Here is an 11,610-nt window from a genome sequence, read left to right on the forward strand (position 1 = left end):
TTCCTATCATTAAACACGGAACAGTAAGCGTGTGCGACATCACATTACTTTCGCTTTTGTGGAGTTCAGATAGGCAAAAGTTATCGAATAGAAAGTAAAAGGAAGTAGAAACGTCAAACTGACCGATTACAGATATCACCAATCGTACTGCTGAGTGCTTTTGTACATACAAATATTTAGTTAATGGTCGGACGGGTTGATTTGGACTTTAGCGTCCCGTTTAACGAAACTATATCAATCGTGGACCCACAGCTTTAAATGGGATCCTAACTACATTAGCTCCAACTGGCAGGGAAAACGCTAATCAGATAGCCACGACCTTTACTCAGTGACAGGAGATGAAGCTTCACTGAAAAAAAAAATGTTAAACGCTACTGTTTTAACACTTTTCTGAACGTGTGACTTCAATAACATCGTATTCTGGAACTTGATTTAGGCAGTCTTTTAATACAACAGTGAATTCTGAGTCCTTATATGTGATATAATTTAGTTTTGGTACTGTTTGTATCACGGTTGTTGGAACTTTGACCAGCCAATAAGCAGTTTTCTTGGGGGCGTGTTAGGGTAAAACCCATACAAATATTCCACAATAAAACCAAAAGCATACTTGAAAACTTGAATTGGAATTACAGGGTGTCACTAAAGTTCCAAAATGAAATTTCGTGACTTTTGGTGACCTTTTCTTTACCAAATCATAAAATTTCGTAACACTCTCAAGAGCGAATTTGGGCGCGAATTAGGCCAAATTTTTATCCATGCAATAAAAGAGTGGTTTGCTTGCGATTTGATAGCGTCTAAAGCCGACCACGGACATTTTTGGTGGTGAATTTTGACGTTTTATAGAACAAAATTTTCCAATTTGTACTTATGTTTGTTCAGATAAAGAAAATCGTTATCCAAGAGCCAAATTTCGTGACTTTTTCTTGACTTTCATGACCGTTTTCTGATTTCTTGACTTTTTCGTGACATTCGTGACCGATAGACACCCTGAATTATGTAATGTAATTGTAATTACTTTTTATGATAGTGTTTCTCAGTACATAGTACACATCTACACAACTTGTTCATGCATATAACTACCATCCCGAAAGATTATTAGTCAAGAATTATTAGTGGTCATCTAAAATCTGTGGACAAGAAAGTAGCGTTGCCCACCATTAGCCTTATGACGCCAACCTGGGGTCCGTATATTCTCTCTGTTTCATATTCTTATCCGCGACTCAGGACATCTCATTTTCAGATGTTTCAAATTCACTCATAACAATTTACTTGTACGCTTTTGTATTTAAAAATTATATGAATATTTAAGAAGCAAAACGTATTTAGCACACCTGGGTTTCGTGTGGACCCCACGGCTTTACATGCTCCCATATCCGCAGACAGAGAAATAAAGCTTGCTAATTGCTAGCTGCTAACAATGACAACCTAAATAAATATATATTTCTCTGAGAACTGCGTTGGGTTGTCAGAGAGGACGCGGGTGGCTCAGTGGTAGAGCGTTCACCTCAGGTGTTTGGGATCCGTGGTTCGATCCCAGCTCGCGCCTTGTGGACTTTGTGGTGAACAAACACCGTGCTCGTGGGTTTTCTCAGGGTTCTTCCGTTTCCTCTCACTTTCTTCATTTGCGCCATTTTTCATTTATTTCTTATTATCACCGTCTCCTTTAACCTAACTGGCATAACTGTGCAAAGTAAAACTTAAAGATTTCATTTGATTTCAAAGACTATAGAATTTACAGCTCTACGTGGAAGAAACTCAAGTGCACAGGACCAGTCAGAACACCAGATTGGCAGCAAATGTGGTCAAGGAATCAACGGGCTTCAAACTAGCGAAATTAAGTGTTCAGAATGAACGACGTGCCTTCAAAGTTGTCAAACTCCCAAATTAGCAAATCTAATTGTGCAGGAAACAGAATCTTAAATCTATGTTCAGAAAGTAAAGGAGTAAAACTCAGAAAGCGACGAAACTGAAATATATGCTTTCATAGACTTAATTATTTTGGCCCTAGTGCAAAAATCGGCAGGAGATTGCTTGAATGAATTGTGGCCAAGTGAAAATATATATACTGTGTTTAATTTTACTATATTATAGGAAATAAAACTAAGCAACTGTATTTAACAATATAATAAAAACAAAACCTAATAAAAAGTGACTACTAACAACGTTATTGGTTGGGGTCCACACGGACCCCAGGTTGACATTAACGTAATCTTTGAAAGGTTGGCGTCATAAGGTTAAAAGCGTTTCATCATTTTACGGAATTCACAAACTTTACTTAACGATTACCAATAGTGATGGCTCTCACAAAATCAATCTGTTCCATTTAGCTACAACACCAACCATTGAAAAGTTATTAGTAAAGGAAACAGACGGATAGTACCAAAATTAGAATTTTAGGAAAACATTTATGACTTTTCTAAATTCGACCTACACAAGTCAATGGAAATCCATATGTTAGCTGTCAAGAAAGAATTACTAAACGCTGAACGGATGAACTAAAACAAAATAAGAATTGTTACGTACACCCAGTGTTCAACAGAAATTTTATTCTTCCAACCAGATTCTCTATAATAATAATTAAAAAAAACAGTACCGTAGTAAATAGCCTAATAGTGTGGATTTACAGTAGGTCGTCAAATTAATTATATATAATTTTATTTTTATGGTTTTAAATAATTGATTGTGATATTCTGTACTGCTATTTTTCCGGCGCATTACCAAATAACTGCGTACAGAGTGATAATACGCGAGCAAGCTAATGGGTCATTGAAAGGATTCTTGTATATATAAAAAAAAAAAAGCGCACCAACCTGTGCTGGGTAGAATCGAGGTAGAAGTAGAGTCGAGTAGAATAAAGTAGGTTAGCACAGTAGCTTAGGCATTAGCCGGTGCAGAAGGGTCGCCTGAAAGGGTATTCTCCTGGAATTAAAATTCCAAAATAAAATTTCGTGACTTTTTCGTTACCAAACAATAAAATTTCGTAACATTCAAAAACTAATAAGAGTCCCTATATTCTTTTAGCACTTATCCTTATCTCTACTTTTAAAGGCTGATCCCTGGAGCGATAAAACCTTGATATCTTCTCAGAGTTGAATAAACTGGTTAGATGCGTAAGTGTTTCGGAGATGTGATGCGAATTGCATCGCCACTGCTCAACGATATCAGCTGAAGGACAATCTCAAGAGCGAATTTGGGTGCGAATTAGGCTGAATTTTCATGCATGCGATAGAACAATGTTTTGCTTGCGATTTGGTGAGGTGAGGTGATTTTAGTTTAGCGTCCCGTTTAGCAGCGAGGCTATATGAGACGTGGACCTACTGATTAACGTGGAATCCGAACCACATGAGCTCCCGCCGGAAATTGAACCCGGGTCTCCCACGCCAAAGGCGCGTACTGCTTGCGATTTGGTAGCGTCTAATGCCGATCATAGATACTTTGGTTGTGAATTTTGACGTTTTATAGAACAAAATTTTCCAGTCTCTACTTATAGTTGTACAGATAACAAAAAAAAAAAAAAAAAAAAAAAACGTGACCCAAAAGCTAAATTTCGTGACTTTTTCTTGATATTCATGACTGATAGACATCCTGTGGATGATAAGTAGTCTCAACATACTATATATATCAAAACAGAAAAAAAAGTAATGTAATATTAGTCGGTTTAAAACCTTACAACGTCAACTCCTGTTCATCTGCAGGCAACTTGATTAAACGAGGGACATGTGACACTGCATCACAAAACCAAATATAATGAGAAAAAGTGTAGCCTTCGCGAGGAACGCTAGCTTCACCGCCCTCGACGTAAATTCGTCACTGAGATTATATTAATTTGGGTAGGGTAGGTAGCTTAGAACGAAACTACGAGTGTAATAATTCAACCAAATAAATACACCCGGGCGATGGAAATAAACCAGAACGAAGTTAGGTACGTAAGTAATGATTTATGATAGCAGCTCTCAAATTAACCCACACAAGTAGTCTGAAAGTAGTGCTGCACACTGGAAAAGTACAAAGATAACGGAAATAAAACATACAAAAATTGTAATCCTTAACAAACATTTTTGCTCAGTTATCAGTGATTTAGCTGCGGAAAAAAAAATATTTACCCGAAACCGGAGCGGCTAAAATGCGTGTGATTCACAAACCAATCTGTAAGTGAACTACAGAATGTTTACGACAAACATTTGGTAATAATATACATGAGAACCCCCTGATCTGCGTTTCTTGTGTTCTAATACCACTTCTACATGAAATACCATAAATTTTCTACGTATTGCAATAGTAAGAAGTATCCATGTGCACAAGACATGCGATATGCGTTAAATCCCCCCCTCACACACACACACACATAGTCATAGATAAAGTACAAGGGCACTACACATGCAGATATAAAGTACAGCTGTACGTTCTTTTTTATGGTTATAGTTAAGGAGCCGTACTTCCCATTTAGGGAAGGACGAGAAACGCCATACTTTCAGGCATTATTCACTGACTATCTAGGATGTTAAAAAGTAGGTAATAGACTGAGTTCTTGCCCTTGTACTTAGCGTGTTTAGGTAGTGCAACAGTAAGATGTATCCTCGTGCACGGGAGATGAGAAGTAGCTGTTCTTAACTATTACCTTTTTTATTTTCGTATCAGTCGATAAGTAAATAAAAGTCGCTTTGTTAGCCCCTTTGTAAGTTCGTACATACTCAATGAATAATCCCTAAAAGTATGAGCGTCCTGCTCCTTCGGGAACTGATGCAGCTTCATGTATACTATATCCAAATATTTTTCCGAAAGACATTCCGATCAAACTAAATTACTGGCTATTCTAAAACTGTTTTGCACACACACGAACTCGCATTCAATGCCCTGAAACTTCGTAATAGACAGCCGATTGAACATAGATTTGCATTACTGACATAGTATTACGAAATTCATAAAAACACTATGTAATACATCAGAGTAAATATTCCTATCCTATTTCCTTTATGGCAATCCTGCTTTTCGCAAGCTCAAAAGCAATTATTGAGTTACACTGACGTAAAGCGTAATGAATGAGACCCAAGGTGTTTCACTTCACTGAATTGTGAGAATGCAATAATACTTACTGTAACTACGATTAAAATATTCCCGTTATTATGATCCTATAACTGACACCATCTTCACTTTTAATATTTCTATTTCAATATGTTTATGGTAATTTTCACCTTAACTAAATCATGCTACACTTATAAGATGTACGACCAACCATTATTAGGTACGATGCTACGCGGAAAGCGACGCGATTCGCGCAGCACGGCGCGATGTAAGATTCGAACTTCTGCTTTTCAGTCTAGCACTCATTACAAAAGTAAAAAGTTGTAACATCCCAGTTGGATGTTCCAATCTGGAATATACATGGAGCATTTGGAATATTTCGAAAAAAAAAAAAAATCCAACTGCTGAAAAAAAAAGTGAGTAATGTCAAGCATGGCGCATGAGAATGTGCTCATGTAATAGATATTGATTACGCAGTTGATTTTATTTCTTCATATTAGCATTTTTTAATTATTATTTGTCATTTCAATATTTTAATAATTAATTTTATTTTCGAGCTTTTTTTTTTTCTGTGAGCGCTTGCTTAATCTGGAAAGTTGAAGTACTCGCGTTTTGTATCCATGCCTGGCAATTGATTGGGTTCTCAAAACACAGTCAAAGGTCGGAGGTATGCATACGAGCCGTGAGAGTCAACGACCAAGATTGAGTCAAGGCTTTGTCCCGAGTTCGAACCCAGGCTTGTATTTGCGTCTTCCATTCCATATTGCACTGAAGTAGCATATACACGAAGGGCTTGTTCTCTGAACGGGTGTAGGCCTAACCTAGTACAGAGGACTGACCCCTTCGGGTAACTGCTCGTCCATGGTAATGTGGAAAGGTGACATCATCATCCTTATGGGGCGTTTACACTTGGTCGATTTAGTCGCACGACTAAATCGATTCAGTCGCACGACTAAATCGACTCGCTGCATTTGCCACTAAATCGAAGCAACTAGGCCGAATCAGATCGATGGATGTGTTCAATTATTTCAACCACAGAAAATAGAACGTCTTTTAATTCAGTTGCCAGTCGATTAGTCGCTTTCGATCAACAAGCGATTAAGTTGAATTCCCGTTTACACGGTCGATTAAGTTGAAAGTGACGTCAATTCAACTGAATCGAACGCAAATCGACTAAGTGTAAACGCCCCCTTATTATCATCAAGTTGTGCAATACAGTAAACAAGTAGTAGTAGTAGTAACAAAAGTCAGAGCATAGACAGCCCATAGAGAGTAGTTAGTAATTCACTCGTTTACAAACGAGTGTCGATCTAAAAGCTAATTATTAATAAGAACTCAATCAATCATTTATTTTTTTTATTTATTGTTCTTTTTACGAAAGTTAAAAAGTTCAGGACAAATAATTCCCTATTTAAATTCGAGATAGGGAAATTAATACTTACGTAAGAGGTTTCCAAAATAATGTGTTGTCAAACTGCCGTTTTACTATATGGGTCCACAGTATAAGTAGTAGAGAAGTAGCAGTAGAACGGGTTAAAAGCCCCACAGGGGTTCGTTGGGTTCTTTTCTCAACATAAATTGGCAAATTAAAGACTTATTCAAAATTTTTCTGTACATTTTACAATCTATGGATCCGTAAAACGGCACCATTAATTATATAAATTTTACCATTGGCGATGTTGACTATCATTTTCTGTACCAGTACTATATTTATAAAGCATAGTGTTACTTGCTTTGCAATATTACTAAAAAAAAAAAAGTGCTTTACATTTTTTAATAATTTTTTTCTTAGGTCTTCTAAAAGAGCCGTGATGCCTCAAACCGTACATTTCTTTTAACATGTATTTTCCTTTTGCATGACGCATATTTATTTTCTCTTATTGTGTTTTTATTTCTGCATGTCATATTTGCATTATCCATGTACATTTTTATATAATGTATTTATACTTTTGCATGTTGTGTTTTCATTTCTATATGTACTTTTATTTTTATGAAACGCAATTTTAATTTTCATGTTGTTTTAATTCGTGCATCTTCTTTTTCCTCAAATATAATAGCTTTCATTCTATTATTCTTTAAAGTCCATCCGTAACGAACTCTGAGCTACCCCTATAAGTTACACTCAAAGCATGAAGTTTAACGTATTTTTGAAAGTATACCAAACCAAATCCATAATTTTTGTATTAGCATTTGAATACCTTCTAATTTAATAATAAATAAAACAGTACGCAATAATTATTTTGTAAACATCATTTATTAATTAAATATTTACGAAGTTTTCTGTTTCAGTTCCTGTGCATTTTTAATTTTTTTTTTCTTGTGTTGGTGTTCTAATCCTTCCAGTTTCTTCACCAAAACCAGCATAAGGCTGCGCCTCCAATGCATCCGAATGCGATTGCGAATGCGAATTTCCCAGCACGTGTAAATGAATTGGAGTGCCTCGACTAGTTCCGACCTGCGAATTGCGAAAACCGACGAAAAGATGCGAATGCGAACGATCCCAACATGCTGGGATTGTTCGTCCGAATTGATGCGAATGGAGCGTTGTCTGCAGAGAAATTGAGCGCTACGTGAGAGAAGAAAGTTCTTTTTTGCGTGAAAGTAGTCGATGGTGCGAGGTGCGGAGATAAAAATGAAAATAATAATGGAAATATATGTTGATGTTTTAATAAATTGTGTTTTTTATAAAGTTCCATTGGGAATCCAAGGTCATCCAGATTACCACAAACGACACGTCGTGAACAAATTATGGGCAGATGTAAGTAAAGAACTTGGAGTGGAAGATATTTATAATTTTATTTGTTTTCTCTTTAAAATATGAAGATCTAATTAATACACGAACCGCAACTTTTCATTCAATTTATATTTCCTCTTTGTTCCTCAAATAATGATTTTACGAATACATATAATTATTGACTAATATGTTTGAAATAGCAAAAACAGGTTTTTTACTCATGGAGAAAATTTTCTTAGAAAGTTGGTTGATTTTGCAATCTCAAATTTTATTTAGTTTATTTATTTTAAAGTGAACATAACGGTTACCACAGAAGCATAATAATAACAGGAGCGACATTTGCGACATTCACTCTATTTTGCACACAAAGGAAATTAATACAGTATTATTATTATTATTATTATTATTATTATTATTATTAGTAGTAGTAGTAGTAGTAGTAGTAGTAGTAGTAGTAGTAGTAGTAGTAGTAGTAGTAGTAGTAGTATATTATTATTATTATTATTATTATTATTATTATTATTATTATTATTATTATTATTATTATTATTATTATTATTATTATTATTATTATTATTATTATTATTATTGCTCTGAAAACTTTAAGATATGAATTTTCAAGCAAAAATATTTCACATTGAAGGTTTAAAAGAGATATTACAACTTGATTCGCATTCACAAAACTTCGGATGTAGTAGAGGCACATGAATTCGCAGTTCGCATTCGCATTCGCGTTCGCAGTCGCATTCGGATGCAATGGAGGTGCGGCCTAAGAATATCCGGTTTATTGTACCTATAAACTATGTATATTAATCTTTTTTTATATCTTTTGTTTGTTCTTTCATGTTTTCTTCTCCTTTTCTACATATTATTGTAATTTCATTCTACGGATCTTTCCTTAAGCCTGTTTCACATGGACCTGAACTAAGGCCGCAACTCAAGTTACAACTTGACAGTGTTGCTTAACTCAAACTTCCAAGCAATTTCTTTTATCCTGCTGTGATGTAGGGGTCTCAGACGATCAGTGTTGCCATACTTGGTACAATTGTACCAAATTCAGCCCTTTTTGTCATTCATCTGCTTATCGGGGCAATCGCCTCCCCCCCCCCCAGAAGATGGAAGTTTTTTTAATTTTATATATAAATAAAACCCATACTAGAGTTTGAAGCTCTTTAAAAGTAGCTCTAAGTAGCAGTATTACAACCCACCGCCCCCCCCCCCCCAAGTCCGTCCTGGATCCGCTCCTGAGTCAAACCAAAAGTGGTAGAAATCAATCATTTCCTGTTTGAACATTATATCTTATTTTTCTGGCTCTGATATCTGTGGACAAACAAAGGAGTAAAGAACCGAACATAGTTGTTCTATAAGTTTCGTATGTATAGCATAGTTCGGAAATGCGAATTTTGTGTTTTCTCTCCGGTGCTTCTGTTAACATATAAACAGAGTTCTATTGTCTCTCATCTTTTGAAAGATATGTTGGAAAACAGATTTATTGTATAGTTAAAGTTATTTCGTATTGTGTGTGTCTGATGGAATTTCTGCTATTCTGAAATTTATAGTCTGCCCTATTCACAGTTATTCACTAATATGTCAATGAGTGCCAGGAGAGAGAAAGGTCGATGATTTCTTTGGCATCCCGATATAGAGGTGGGATCTAGTGGACGAGGTAACTTCAAAGTCTTTTCGTGAGGCCAACCAGATCTTTTGAAAAAAGGAATGTGTTTTCCAGGCATTATGTAGAACAGAGAAAATATATATAAAATTCCTCTTGATATTCTTCACTTAGAATGATTTCCCTTCCTCTCTCTCTCTCTTTATTTTTACATTTTGAATAAAGTTACTAATACCTGAAGTACAGAAGATTTAAGTTGGACAAGTAAATATTATTCACAATTTATTTATATGAATTCTCTGTACTAAGATTTTTCATGATTTAAAATTTTACTAACATCAGGAACGCTTAAACTCTTCTCTCTCTTTACTTTCTTATCGACCAAGTGTAAACGCCCCATAACATACATGACTCCTCGAATTGCTACCCCTTCAGCATGATCGGAGATATTTTCCAAGAAAGCACAGCTCGCATACACACCTTTGTTCTCATACTGTTTGGCAGGTCTCCAACAAACCATGTTATGTCATTGTCTTGACGTACAGTACAGCATTCTGCCGTAATTTTATTAAGATGATATTATTATTTTTATAAGATTGAAACTCAAGAGACTAAGATAATACATCTTTCTTTCTTTACAACAAAAAATTCTGTGGGTGCATGCAAGAACCTGGTATGTTACAATTAAAGCATTTTGAAATAAAGAGCTGCAAAGTTTTCGGGCTATAATACCTACATTAACTGCTTTGATCATTACATTTTGGTTTCAGTATTTAGTAAAAGATCATGGCATAATATCCAGAAATCGCTGTCTGGTTATTTGCGAAAATATTAAATACACAATCGTTGGAAAGAAAAATGGCACTTTCAACAGACAATTCTTAGCGTGCATGAACCTGATATGTTACATGATGGTGACACTAGTCTGGATTGTCACCAGTTTCTTCCTCTGCTAGCGTTCCTATTTCGCTTTCTACCTCTAGATCTCTTTCGGTATGTTGACCTGTAGAAAGATGTAATTTTTTGGCGGTGGAGTAACACTCTGAATATACGTAACATTCAAATCGTTCTCAACGGACTTCTTTTGCACTCAAGTAGAACATTTATCCTAACTGCTCATAAATAACACTCCAAACAAACCATAAACGGCACGAGTGTAAGGTCTATAGAACGGGCTGCTGCCATCGCTATATTTATACAAAAAAATTGTATATTTTGCTAATGTATCATAACAGTGGTAGTATCAATAATATAGGAAATGTCAAAAAAAAAAAAATCACTTTAAACTAAATCCAACATATTAAATATGGAGCTATAAAAATTATAAAACGTGTTCACTAAGTATTACATGGCTTTGTGTACAAGAAGGTAAAAAATGCAACATCGTTTTTTTCACCAGCTAATTAGAAAGACCATCCTCAACTAGAAGTACTTGTTGATTTATCTCTCTTCTGTAATAAGGAAACATATGATTTACTTTAATGGTGTTCAGCTTCCTTTTAAGCCGTGTGAGGATTTGGTTGCGCTGTCTTTACTTCAGTAGTAGTCTCTTAGTTCTGGTGGACCGTTTCATAGAGCCTCGCTGCTGAAGTCAACTCAACTAAGCAGCAGGATGTTCGCCCCAGCTTTTGGTGGACTTGTAAACTTCCCACAACTCTGAATTTTTTACAGGAAGTCGAACGACCTCTGTAGCCTTCATGAATGGCGATAACCCACTTTTTACAAAAATGTTACATATCAGGTTCTTACATGCACCCACAGAATTATGTTATTAATTTCCTAATTCGTCTTGAAACTACTATGGGAATAAATAACCATAGATTTTAAATGAAGGCAGCCGAACTGGAGTTAAACTTTTAAGGCCTTATGCAGAGTTGTTTCGACGTATTATTAGCGTCATAATAATGGTCTGTCTGACTGCAGAAGGTAACATATGTTACTCTAACTATTTAGTATGTCACTAATCACGCATCAGAACGACTCGTTATAAAACCCTTAATACTTAACTCCCCATGTTCCAAAAGTATAGGTTTCAAGTCCTTCATTCCATTCAAATCTTCAAAATTTGTGGATTGCAAAGCAACTAAAGGCTGAAACAAGCGAAGTGTAATACCGTTTACCTGAAACATACATTTTGCGTTGCTTTCACGGAAACCTGTACAGAAAGAGACTTAAAGCTTCTGTTGTAAAGAATTGTGAGGTAATTAATTATTTTTTGAACAATTAAACTTTATATTACAAT

At 35.5% G+C, this 11,610-nt stretch overlaps 1 protein-coding gene across 3 annotated transcripts in view; it reads right to left on the bottom strand.

The window, feature by feature from the left end:
* LOC145687165 (pre-mRNA-splicing factor CWC22 homolog) overlaps positions 1 to 5,297 on the bottom strand; it is a 41,629-nt gene extending 36,332 nt beyond the window's left edge. Inside the window, exons 1-2 of one of the 3 annotated variants that reach the window (XM_081760630.1) lie at positions 5,094 to 5,297; positions 2,811 to 2,919 (exon numbers count right to left, since the gene is read on the bottom strand). The gene's annotated coding sequence lies outside the window, so the exon portion shown is untranslated. The remainder of the gene's footprint in view (positions 1 to 2,810; positions 2,920 to 5,093) is intronic. The other 2 variants (XM_081760634.1, XM_081760628.1) reach the window with 2 other exon arrangements.
* Between the last annotated feature and the right edge of the window lie 6,313 nt (positions 5,298 to 11,610).

The sequence above is a fragment of the Thermobia domestica genome, chromosome 1 (genome assembly GCF_964235325.1).
Source record: "Thermobia domestica chromosome 1, izTheDome1.hap1.1, whole genome shotgun sequence".
NCBI classification, from domain to species: Eukaryota; Metazoa; Arthropoda; class Insecta; order Zygentoma; family Lepismatidae; genus Thermobia; species Thermobia domestica.